A 12,119-nucleotide genomic window follows, 5' to 3' on the forward strand; every position below is an offset into this window, starting at 1 on the left:
ATTTTTCAGTCCCAAAACATTGTTCTATGATTTTTCGTTCCTGTTTGCTGCTGCCACACCCCTCTCCAGGACACACGGGTCATGGGCCCACAACTAACATTATCCATAAAGGAGATTAAAACATCTTGACACCTACATGTCTGGATAGGCTAGCTGAAACAAAAGGTTTTAAGAAGTAGACCCAAAAGAATACATTAAAGGTGCCTGCCTGGTGCCTGCCAGTTTACAGCATAGCTGTCAACTTTCCCCTTTTCTTGCGAGGAATCCTATTAAGAATAAGGGAATTGCCCTTTAAAAAAAGGAAAACGTTGACAGCTATGGTTTATAGTCAATGTAATTATATTACTTTGACCCACCTCCAGCTCCATTTGGGAAGAAAGAGTGGGTTATATATTTGAAAACACACAAACTCAAATAAATTTATATTAATTATTTGTACCTGTAGCCTGCCCTTCATGGCAATGTAGGAGGAGGGAAGACGACCACTCAACGAAAGTTATTTTAAAGCACCATGGAAATTTTGAACTGAAGGCTGGTATAAAAGTATCGTATGGGATGTTGATAACAACAACAACAACTAGAAACTAGAATGGAAGCATGGGATTTTACCACTAATATTTGGAGTGACTTCACTGAACATATACAAGGGCCATCATTTCTTTAAAGCTGATAATTAAAAATCTGTGACTGTTAGCATGGATGCAACCAGCATGAACCATTCTGGGAAATGTTTGGCTTCAACCCCAAGTAAGCTTGGTTATCATTCCCTTTGTGGAGCTCCCGCTTGCTATGAGTTGCATTGAATTTTACAGGCTCATTATCAGTTCATGGTGCAAAAAATCTATATGTGCGCTGGCAGATGGAAGGAGGGTGAGGTCGTTTGCTGCTTATTAGAGAGGAAATGTAGTCTGTGTCCTACGGGATTCCTTATGAGATACCTCAATTGAAGTGCAACATTAAAATAGCAGGCTTGGAAGCAGATCACATTACATTCTTGCCTTTTATAGCAACACCTTCCTCGTGTTATTATTGTAGAAATGCTATGCTGTCTTGGTCTGTTTCACTTCCATTTCTCATTAAGCCTCTTGAGAAGCATGGGCCTCTTGCATTTGGGAAGCCTGCAACAAGCATTATTGTTTCTGCAGAGCAATCACAAAGCACCCTGAGAGTCTATTATATCTATGTCTGAGACATGACAGACCAGAGAGTTCCAAAGCCCTAGAAACAGCTTTCATGACTATGGAGGATCTTGATGCACGCCTGATGCTTTCTCACAGTGGAGGAAGTTTGCATCCCATCAAACTCAGTGGCAAACTGTCTAATTTGAGGACAGCTAGAATACACTCATGGTTTTCACAGAGACACAACAATGTCCATTCTGTTTCTGCAAATGACACAATATCAGGAGTCGCTTAAAAATTTGCCTTCCAGCTTCCACACTTTTCCTTGGGTTTTCAGCCCCAATCCTGGTTCTCTTCAGGTTGAGGGAACCTCAGTATTTAATTGGACATATACTTCTAAATGTCAAATATTTATATTCAAATCTATTAATAAGGCAACTCAATACAGGTTGTAGCCAAAGAGAAACATATGAACATAAAATATACATAAGAATTATAAATAAGAATAAAAAGCAAACAAATGTAAAAAACAAAACCCAAAATCTTAACTCTCAAGGGAGGCCACATGGCAATGTCTAAGTTGAGCAGTCTTCAATGTGAATTTAGCTGGCTGTATTAGACATTACACACGTGTCCAAACCACACAACAGATCCTATCCGTACCACTATATGCTTCTAAATTCTAAACTCTTAATCAAGATAACCAACCACTTGCAAAGTATATCTTTTGGAAGCATTTTTATTATTTTCTGCTGCAACAGGTTTTGCATGATTTAAATTTTTACAGTAGATCACCCAGAGAACCTTAATTATTTAGTGGTTTGTAAATACTGGGTGGTATTCAGTGCTAGTTTTACTCACAGAAGTAGATCAGTTGAAGTTCATATACGTGACTCAGGTTCATTAATATCAATTTGTCTACTTAGCTGAAGCCAATTCAACAACAAACTTTTTGCACACATACAAATACTGAACATTAATACATTAACCCACAGAACCACACTCAAGAACAAATAACACAATCCCTCTTTCCTCAACCTACTGATTTCAGCACCAGCAAATCTCCTTGTGTCAGGGGTGCAGGATTGGGACTTTCACTCAGGGAAGCCAATCTGGCCCCGGAATGCAAGTTCTACTGGTAGGCAGGCTAGAAGGGGTAGAGACTACCTAATGTCTAAATCAAACCTCTTACATCTGTTGTCAATAAAGTTGTGGCCTGATTTCACCTAAATATTGGTTGTCATGTCTCTTAATCTTGGTATTGGGGATGACCGAAGGGTAGGGGCAACACTTTGCCATGCAAATTACCCTTGCCTAAGATTTTTTAAACATGGTTCTCCAGAGGTGATCATTTCACTCCAAATGGAATTCTTTAAACAGTATTTCAGCCATTTCTAATTAGGCAACTTACAGTACATGTCATTCAATTCATTTCTTGATAAATTGATAAATTAATTGATAAATTTTGGCTGGATGGGACAGAGAAGCCCTATTTGGGTGCTTTGTTCATGTGTGAAACCCACATGGGAGGGCAGGGCAGTGAACATGTTACACTCTGCCCCTTGTTGCCATTGCCATCACCCTCCAGCTCATAAAGGGCATAGATCTGAATGGCGCCTCCCTGTGCAGTTTATAACCATGGTTATGCAGCATTCTAAATTGCACTGGAAGCCTCCACTTCAGACCTTCATAAATTGAAATGTGACAGGCACAGTGACAGGGGACAGAGTTTAGCATGCTCATTCCCATTCTTCCTGCTCACAGATAGGTTTTAACCCTTGACAAGGTTATAGTCTTGATTTGATACTGATTAGCAAGTTCAGGGGCTATAATTGAACACTGTTGAACCTTTCTGCCTTATATTTACAGGAATTCCTGACTGTGTGTACAATGGGAGGAGACTGAGTATATGTATTTATTTTGATCACTCCAGTCTAAGTATATGTATTTATTTTGACAACCGTGATCCAGCTAAACCTAAGTGGATTTATTCATTCCAGTGGGAGATTTATAGTGGAATCCTATGCACACTAATCTTGGAATAAGCTCCATTGCACATAATGAGACTTACTCCCAGGTCAGCATGCAAAAGATTTACTGCAAATCCATTTTAAGCTGAAATGCTATACCTGGGAGCTAGCCCCATTGAGCTCAACATGGCTTATTTCTGAGTAGACATGTATAGGTTTGCATTGTAAATCTATTCAACTAAATATAATGAGGTAAAGGCACTTATTCAACTTTAGCTAGTGGATGCTTACTTTAAAAAATTCCTTCTTGAAATTGTAAGCTAGCCCATAAAATATTAATATTAATAAAATATTAATTAACAGTATACATAAATTATATGAATATAACACATTGTCAGAAATTGTGTGTGTGTGTCAAACATATATAAATACTCATTTTAGGCTATAAACCTGTTGTATTTATAGGGTTGTTCTGTTAATCAAGGAAAAATAATTACTTTCAAGCTTTGACAAGCTGTATTTTTTTTTAAAAAAAACCCACACCTTTTTATTGCACTTTACAAAAATAAAATTATCCTATTCCATTCTCTTGGCAGGTAACAATGTTATTACCTACCTATTACTTGTTATTACTAATAAGTCCAACTCTGAAACTTGGAAGGCAGCTCTGGAGGTGTGCTTACAGAATTGGTAAGTCAATTTATATTGACACATTAATCAGGAAGTCCACTTTTAACCACTTAAAACAATCAAATGGGGAAATGAATTCTACAATTGAGGGGCCACTGCTAAAAAGGCCCTGCCTCTGGTAATTCCCACTTTGATATCTTTCTAATAATCTCAAGGCCAAGACAGATTCAGGTTGTGTTCTGCACCAGTTCATGTTTACAGACTAGAAAGTATTGCAGTAGTCTTGTCTGTTATACCCTTGGTGTGTATCACTAAAACTGGGTGTTCTTTCTTCAGATACAGTTGCAGTAGCTGAACTAGTTTAAAAACACTCCTGGATTTGCAAGCCTTCTGTATCTCAACAGAGAGCATTGGATCCAGGAGAACATCCAGACTATGTACCAGTTATTTCAGGGGAAGTACAAACTCATTCCAAACTGCTTGCACATTCCATCTTATTTAGAGGTGCTCACTAGTGCTCTGATCCCCGTTGAAGTGATATCTGGGAGCTATCCAAGGTCCTGAAGAGTTTGACCTCTCCTGCTATCTAGCTCTGTCTGTCTAGATATTTATGTGACTTGATACATAATACTAACGGGTGAGTCTAGCCAAGTCCCAGCCAAGTCAGTCAATTTTATTGTATGTAGCCAAAGGCCTTTGCAACTGATGACAGAGAATAAAAGGAAAACTTTAATCTAAAATCATACTGCGTAACCTGCGACTGTTTACAACATAAAATAAATTTACAACATTTAAATTTAAGATTGGGGTGCATTCACTTAGCTGGAACCGAGTCTTGTTTGCAGCCTTATGGGCTCTCAACTTACTCAACAGGATGCCTGTGAATCTTATAATATTATATATTGACACTACTCTTTTAAAACAACTAACCAAAAAACTTAAGCATTGACTGCTTATGTAGATTTACATCAATCATAATTGCTGAATGTTGCAATTCTGTATACACACTTGTCTGAGAGCTTGTCTCATTAAACTCATTAGCACTTACTCCTGAGTTGACTGCCCTAGGATTGCAATATATATGTTCATACATTTTTTAAAAACCATTTCAGCAGAACTCTACTTTTCTTCAAAGAATTCAAAACCCATGAAAAGAAGTTTATATGTTGATTTGCAAAAAAAAATTAAAAGTTCCCACCAGCTGTATTTCACAATTATAGTTTATTTTAATTAACGGGGAGAGAAAAATATCTTGTTGTTTCAATTAGAAAAGTAGGCCATCTATAATGAATTCAGTCAGGAAGACCGTTCTAGTCAAAGTCGGTTTAGGCTCAGGGAAGGGTGAGTTGGAACTGTTTCGAAGGGCTGCTCCTGAGAAAAGAGGAAATAAATTACACAGCATAAGAGAGAGGGCTGTGCAGATGGTGAGGGACTGCTGTTATATTAGCTGTTGAGACTTGAACTTGGCAAGAAGCTGAAATAGGCAGTAAAATTGGAGCTGGGGCTTGGTTAGCAGGTAGAAAGAGATGGTGTTTGCATTAAGTTTAAGCACAGAGAGTTTGCTACAAATGGAAAATGGGACAAGATGGAAAATGGGATCCCAATAAGTAGTTGTACAGCAATCCTACAATAGTGGTAGTAGTGGAAGATTCTGTGACAGTGCAACTGTGGCCTGTCTAATGGAATGTAGAGGTGTATCTCTTTCTCTTCTTGTAGGGGAGGAGAGAGAGAAATGACACTCCCTAAACAATCTATATGTGCCCACAGACCTTAAAAAAGGGTGGTGACCTTATCTACGTTCAATTACAGAATTTTCACATTCCAATTAACATAAAAAATCCCAGCAAACTTAATGTCATGCTCTGGCAAAAATTTGAAATTTCAGCATTTGACTTTATTATTCATATATTCAATATTTACTATTCATCATTATCGTTTCCTGACAAGGCTATAATCTCTTGAAAAAAAGAATTTGTGTTCTTTTAAATGGAGTCCTTTAGAGAAGGGGGTGGGGGAAAACCTTCTCAACCTATTGGTAGATCTCAGGAGGAGATCGGCAAGGATTTCTGACTCTCAGTTCTTTAACAATAAAATCAAAAGTACAATGGAAGCAACTCCAATTGGTGTTCTTGAGGTTCTAGTGAAAACCAAAGCAGAGCTCACAAATCTGAAGTCTGCCCACCCCTGATATACAGGTTGGAAAACACTGGAAATGATTTGGTTAGATTCAAATAGAATTCTTGGGATGGCTGAAGGAAGAGATAGAGAGTAAATATTTCAAATAACGCTAGTGTATAAAATTAGCACGCAGATGGACTGCAAGAGGAACCCAGATTGTGTTTTCTTATGTGGAGAAGGTATTATCTTAAGCAGAGATATTTCACAGTGGAAATATTACTGTAATATTACAACACCCACCCTTTTTAGTAATATATGGTAATGTTCTTCCATACCACTGTAACAATGAATTTACTAGATAATATTCATAATTCATAGAAGAGAGATGAGGACCTCATAAAAGCTTCTCCTAGTGCAAAGCTGCACAAGAATGTGCTGGCTCACTGTGGCCAACAGAGTGGATTATCATGTACATAAGTCTCCTTCGGTAGCCTTTGTGTGGTATAAAATTTTCACTGGCCCTAGCACATGGCTTGTTCTGAAGAACAGCAAAGAGATATGCAGCCCTTTACACACTTAATATTGAATCCATTCATCACAAAAACAAACAAACAAATCACATCAAATGCAAAGAAAATGTTACATATAAAATAAAGTTATTCCATACGTTGAGTCTTCCATCTTCCTCAGTATGGGTCCTTTGTTTCCTTGTTGACTGCATATTGTATGACCTTTAACTTATCATAAATTGTCTATAATCTTTGTAGCATATAACATTGCAGAAGTTAACCAAAGCATGCCAAAGGTTTCATATGTGAACAATGGTCTTTCCACCCCATTTCAGTCTTTATTAGTTTATAAACAGTACACACAAAAAAAATTAAAACATAACTTGAAAAAGAAAGAAAGAAAGACAACACTGAAACACAAAAATATTACAAACAGACTACTTTCTCCACCGACAACGTTCTCTTAAGTACAATCTGTATATATCCCATTCTTTGTAAAACTTTTGGTTTGTCTGGTTCTTAATTTTTCCTGTCATCTTTGCCAATTCTACATATTCAAATAATTTCGCTTGCCATTCCGTTTTAGTTGGTATTTTATCTCTCTTCCACCATTTGGCTATCAGCACACAGAGATCGCACACACGAATATCTTCCTCAGTTACCTGCTGCCTTTTTGAACCTGTTGTCAGATAAGTTGTTGTCTGGAATGTTCCAGCTGAGTCATCAGCAGTTCCTCATCTGACCTCAAGGTGACATAATTCAGGGGTCCTCCACCATCATCTACAAAGCCATGTGGTGTCGTGAGTCTGAGGTATCTTGTAGTATTGCTGCGATTCTTTAGCAAACCTTCAGAGATTTTAAAAGAATACAAATCATAAATACAACCCTCTGAAAACAGAGTCACAACTGCTTACAAGAAAAAGAGATTTCCCCCTCTAATGACAGCAATGACAAATGTTCAGTCAGAACTCAGGGCATAATTTAATGATTCCTCTGCATTTTATCTAATTAATTATTATTTTTTGGAGGGGCAGGTAGGAAACATTCTAGAATTCAGTTTAAGACACTTAATATGCTTCCAGTAAAAAATGTTGAAAATTATTGAAAAAGAATGAAACTGCATTGCCTCTGTCAAAATATTGAATCCGAAAGAAGTAATTGGAATGGACATTTGAAAGTGAGTGAATAAAAGAATGTCAGAAATACTCCTCCACCTTTTATGCCATTTCGTTAAATATAGTTCAGATCTATAGCCATTTGCTTAATTAAAGTGGAAGCAAAAAGCTAGAGGCTCCAAGTGATGAAAATAGAATAAATCACCAGAAGTTGGAAAGGACTTCAATTCAGAGAGAATGTGACTGCATGAAACGTTTTTTGATAAGCCATGTGGTTGTATATGACTTTTTTTTAAAAAAAGTGTTCAAGCAAAAATCCAATGGATTGTAATTCCTTTCCAAAAGAGGCTCATTAAAGTGCCTCTACAAGCCCCACAAAAAGCATAGGGCCCTTCCCTTTTCTCTTTCCTATGGGAAGTTTAAACAAGTGAGTAGCATTGATTTGGGGAGCAAATCCCAGTGCTTCTCCTTAGCAGCTGCCCTAAAAAGAACCCCCACTCTCATCAGTCACTGGACTTTACTTTCCAGCATGCTGCTTTTCAGCATAGTGATGGATAAGGAAGAAAAGTGGGAGCGAATCAAGTGCATTAAAAACAGTATTTATTGACAAGACAGGGAGGAATGAGAAATGCAAAACATTTTATCCAATTGATCATCTTTAAGCCTTTCCGGTGGGTTTTCACTCAGGTAGAGTTGCAGCTTTGCTCTGTGTAACACATGTCAGAAAAATATGGCCTCATAGATTCAGAAAGATTAATGGTACTCCTCCTGCAGAAAATGCTGTTCAAAACAGTTATGTCGAACACCTTCACTTTGGGTACCACTGATATTTAATTAATATGGTGAAGTTACATTAATCCAGAAGATCCACGAGCCACAGGAATGAATCTAGCTGTAGTTGATCTCTTTATCAACTAGAAGGTTCATTGGCTGTGTGGAAAGGATTTCTCTCCATCACTAGATTGCTGGGCCGATGTGGCTTACCCAGTTTAGGTGCATTTGTCATGACCGCAACATTTACCACTATGGAATATATTTGCAGAAAAAGAAGCAATGCTTCCTGAGGCTGCAGTTTAGAATGCCACTAATATATCCTAAATTGTTTTTCCTGCTCACAAAAATGATTATTCAAGGTCCGATTCAATTAAATCTGTTTTTATTTGCTTTCTCATATATGACAATGCGCTCCTTCCTCTGAGGGTTGAATGAGCTTCATAGATGAGAATTGTTTGCTTTGAACATATAAAGAGAGACCTGGTTCAAATCCCCACTCATTCATGAGTGTACTGGGTGACCTTGTGCCAGTTGCTATTTCTCAGCATGGCATACCTCATGGTTGCTGTGATGATGAAATGAAGGAGGGTGACACAAACCACCCTGAGTTCATTGGAGGAAGCACAGGACAACAATAACATCAACACTCTGCAGGCCAGGAAGGATAGGAGAAGATATTTTCCCATTCATTCGTCTACTATCAGAGCTCTTGGGTTACTTGCTATTATTGGCAACCATTTTCACAACTGCTCATGGGGCAATAAAGAAAAGAAACCCAAGAAAAACCATAATCACGAGCCAATCTGCCCACTTGAAGACGGTTTCTAAGCATCTGCAGAGAACCTTTAGATGCAACTTCTAGATTATTGCAGCCGGACTTCATCTTCCTACTGACATCACTGAAGTAAGCCCAAGATATAACAAGCAGGATTTCACCAAACTGTTGTACAAGCTATTGCAGAAGGGAGCCTTTTTGCCCAAGAAACAATAGCTCTGTGTTTGACAGTGCAACAGAATAGCACGAGCACTTCAGCTAACAGATTCTGGATGGTGCTCAAGATCTGCAAATTGTCCATTATATAACTTATTAGCATGTATGTGCACATGTGCCACAAGGGAGCACAATTTGTATATGCCGTCTCAGACACCAAGATGCCATGGATTGGTCCTGCCCAGTGATCTCCTTTGTCAATCCGCACAGACAGTTCTTTGGACTGTAGCCTGCAAAAGAAACAGGCAGGAATTGAAAGGCATCATAGGGTGCTGCTGTCACTTCAATCCTGCTGGAGAGTGAGAAGTCATTATCAGATTTGCTTTGTCCAGGCTTGTCGAGTATTGGCAAATCCTCCTTGATTAAAAACTTGAAAGGGCATGACTGCCAGCTGTGCCTTGTGAGCAACATCTGTATTAGAATTAAACAGCATGGGGAAGGGACAGTAATAGATTTAATGGAGGGGTAGCACACCAACTCCTTCCAGATTTAAGAGCTAGCCTGGCAAATAAATTCTATTTTCTCTTATTGCTTTTTGACAAATCTTTAGAACCAATTGTGTGGAGAGCCTGATACTCATCTCTTGAAATATATATATATATATATATATATATATATATATATATATATATATATATATATATATATATCTTTTAAAAATGTATTTGCCCATCCAATGAGTGGTGGGGATAGGAAAGAGAATGCTTGCCTTTTCCTATGAAAAGCCAGCAGACCCTGGGATGTTGTGGGTTGTAAAGGATAATCTGATACCTGCCTGAAAAGGCCTTTGCCGTTTGTTGGCTTTCAGTGAGATCACCTGAACGACAGGCACCCACACTGCTTTTTGTCAAAGCAGATTGAAGATTTGGAGGACAATGACAAAAAAGGAAGGTCAGTCAAGTTCAAATGAATTCTGAGTAGGCATTGTAACTTTAGTCCCTGCTGTCACCTCATTGAAGGTAATGAATAAAAGGCTGCTGGCCATTATAAGGGATGGGGTGGCTGAACCTGGCATGGGGAAAAATGGACTGAAGTCCAAACTAATCCTCTTTTTCTGGTTTAGTTGTTCCTGAGTCACTCATGTGGTGTGAGAGGGGCTGACGTGCGGCATGAAAAGTTCACTCACCATCCTGAGGTTGGAACACCCGCTGACAATTGCATTTGAGGACTTCAATAGCTACATAAAAACAGTCTTATCAGGGTCAGATCAGTGTTTCATGGTCTCCATGGCAACCTAAAAGACTGTCTCAATAGATATTTGGGCCAAGACATATTATAAGTCATACCCTGTTTTTTTTGCCAGAGTGGCCCTGTAGTTGAGGATGCTCTTATATCTGTGTCATGGATGGGCAATTTCCTGGTGAGGATTGATTTGATGATAGCAGTCCTCCTCTGTCCTCCTCCCCCTCAATTGTTCATCCCAAGACTTAGGAAATCTTAAGAATTCAGTGATGCTCTCGCATGGCTAGTGCTCCTATTGAGGCTCTGATATACAATGGCAAGATAGAAAGTTCCATCAACTGGATTGCCCCTAGCGGCTTTCTTTGATGCTGTAGAGCTTGGAGTGCTGCAAGCTTCAGACAAAAGAACAGTTCAGACAATGGATGGGATGCAAGTGATGCAAATTGAACTTAGAAAATATAGTCATGCCAATCATGTGATGGTGATGGCAGTTAAGAAAAATTACTTCTCTATCACCATTGCATCCATATATAGTCCTCTAGCAGAGCTCTTCATAGTGGTTAGGGGGACTAAGGAACTCTTGTTCACTAACCTATAAACAGCTGAACCATCTGTAGCCTGCTGTAACATACCTGCTAGGCAGCTTAAGAGACAGACTACTCATCTCCACTCCAACCTTGACACTGCTATAAGTACAGTGGTACCTCAGGTTACATACGCTTCAGGTTACATACGCTTCAGGTTACAGACTCCGCTAACCCAGAAATAGTACCTCGGGTTAAGAACTTTGCTTCAGGATGAGAACAGAAATCGTGTGGCAGTGGTGCGGCAGCAGCGGGAGGCCCCGTTAGCTAAAGTGGTCTTCAGGTTAAGAACAGTTTCAGGTTAAGAACGGATTAAGTATGTAACCAGAGGTACCACTGTACAGGCATCCAAGTAACTGCCTAATCTTGTTATTTGGGATCAGATTCTATTAATGAGCTCTGAGTATGTGGACAAGATGCTTGAAGGAATATGAGCAACTACTTGCTCTCTCAACACGCGCCTGTCATAGCATAATAGAGCTGGCCACTATCTAATGCCCTTGAACACTTGGGACTTAGATATCTGTTGGAGCATCTCTACCCTTACCAGCATGCCCAGACCTTGAAGTTAGCAGAAGGATCCCAGAAATGGTTGTGCATTGTGTAGGAATTTGGGGAGAGTGTTCTCAGCAGTAATGCCCCAGCTATATAAACTCCTTTACCTGGAGGCATGGATGGCTCCCTCCACAATGAGCTCCTGCTGCCTAATAAAAGCATATCTATTCACCCAGGTTCTTGGTGAATAAGTTCTTAAGTACATCCACACTAGATCATGGGAGAGTATTGTGACGTAGTTCTGTAACCACAGGATTATTGTCACATCGATTTTATGGCATTTTATTTGCTTTACTGTTTAAATGTGATGCTGTTTTAACTGGCTGGGTTTACTGCATTGCCAAAAAATCCAGTGTGTCAAAAAGCAGAATACAGGATATAAATGTTGAAAACAAACAAGTTGGGCGGGCAGCAAGGTGACTAACTAAGTAAATCAATATACCCAGAAAATGGCTTCAGCTTAATGGAACTGTGCCTTAACTGAGATTTTTGAAATATTAAATTGTAATGTACAAACATACCGTATTAGATGGCTTGAATACCATTCCTGTTCAGGGGAAAGGCTTCAGT

The 12,119-nt window shown here is 38.9% G+C and overlaps 1 long non-coding RNA gene across 1 annotated transcript in view; it reads right to left on the minus strand.

Moving 5' to 3' along the window:
* Positions 1-4,923: 4,923 nt before the first annotated feature.
* The window catches only part of LOC308588806, a 32,129-nt gene continuing 24,933 nt past the window's right edge, over positions 4,924-12,119 (minus strand). Inside the window, exon 3 of the long non-coding RNA XR_014008896.1 lies at positions 4,924-5,092. This is a non-coding gene — a long non-coding RNA (uncharacterized lncRNA). The remainder of the gene's footprint in view (positions 5,093-12,119) is intronic.

Source organism: Podarcis bocagei (genome assembly GCF_964188305.1).
Source record: "Podarcis bocagei genome assembly, chromosome: 1".
Lineage (NCBI taxonomy): Eukaryota > Metazoa > Chordata > Lepidosauria > Squamata > Lacertidae > Podarcis > Podarcis bocagei.